Consider the following 966-nt stretch of genomic DNA (forward strand, 5'->3'; position numbering starts at 1 on the left):
AGGGCTAGATGTTTTTACTTCCAGGGAAGAATTGCAGGCAGATTTCCTGCGTCCTCGCTCCTGGGCAGCTGCAGCTGGGAACCGTGCTACGTGTGATATGTGTCCATATGTGTCCATATGTGTAGGGAGAGATCTAACATGGGCAATTCGAAATGGATCCAACTCCCTCCGTGATCAAAAAAATCCAATTACCTTTTTTCCCCCCACATTACTCATTCCCCCAGACCTCTGTGTTCCCCGGTCCTGGCTTGACTAATGCAAGGTAATTAAAGTGCTGCGACGCCGGTTTTCAATAGCTACTGTGGCAGGGCTGTGGATGTACTTCAGTGTGAAACTCGTCTGAAAGATGGCATTTCCCCGCAGTTTAGGATTTGAAAAGTAATTCTCCACAGAATGTTGCTGTTTCATGTTTTCCTTCCCATTTGAAATGATAAATATGTCAAAATATTGGGATTGTGCTCAGAGTTAATGAGGGACCGTGTTTGTTTGTTTTTAATTCTTCCTCCAGCTGTACTTCTGAGCCTTCCCAACGCTTTCCTCTTTGTAAAACACACCATCTGTCACTTCAGTTCCCAGAGACGGCCCAGGAGGAAGATCCTGGAGAAGGTCCCCAACCAGTTTTCCTGATGGGGTCACTGGGACTATTCTGGGTGAAAATACGCTGTACCCGCTACTGCTTGATGCCTCAGGGTTTCACCTGGCGTCACTGACTGCAGCGGTGCTGCTCACAGCCTGCACTGCCCTTTTGGCTCCACAAATCCTCAGATAACCACACCTCTCAGAAGAGCTGGAATCACTCCTGCTTTTGTCTTAACGCTTACAAACTGGCAGATTTCCAGAGGTGGGGGCTTCACCCAGCTGAGTCCCACGTTTTCGGAGAGTTGTTTGTTTGCTGGGCGATATGAGATTATTCTTTGGTTCAGTAATTTTATAAGCTAATAATTTTTTAAAAAGTCCCTAAAATAC

This window comes from Larus michahellis, chromosome 6 (genome assembly GCF_964199755.1).
Source record: "Larus michahellis chromosome 6, bLarMic1.1, whole genome shotgun sequence".
Classification (NCBI taxonomy): Eukaryota; Metazoa; Chordata; class Aves; order Charadriiformes; family Laridae; genus Larus; species Larus michahellis.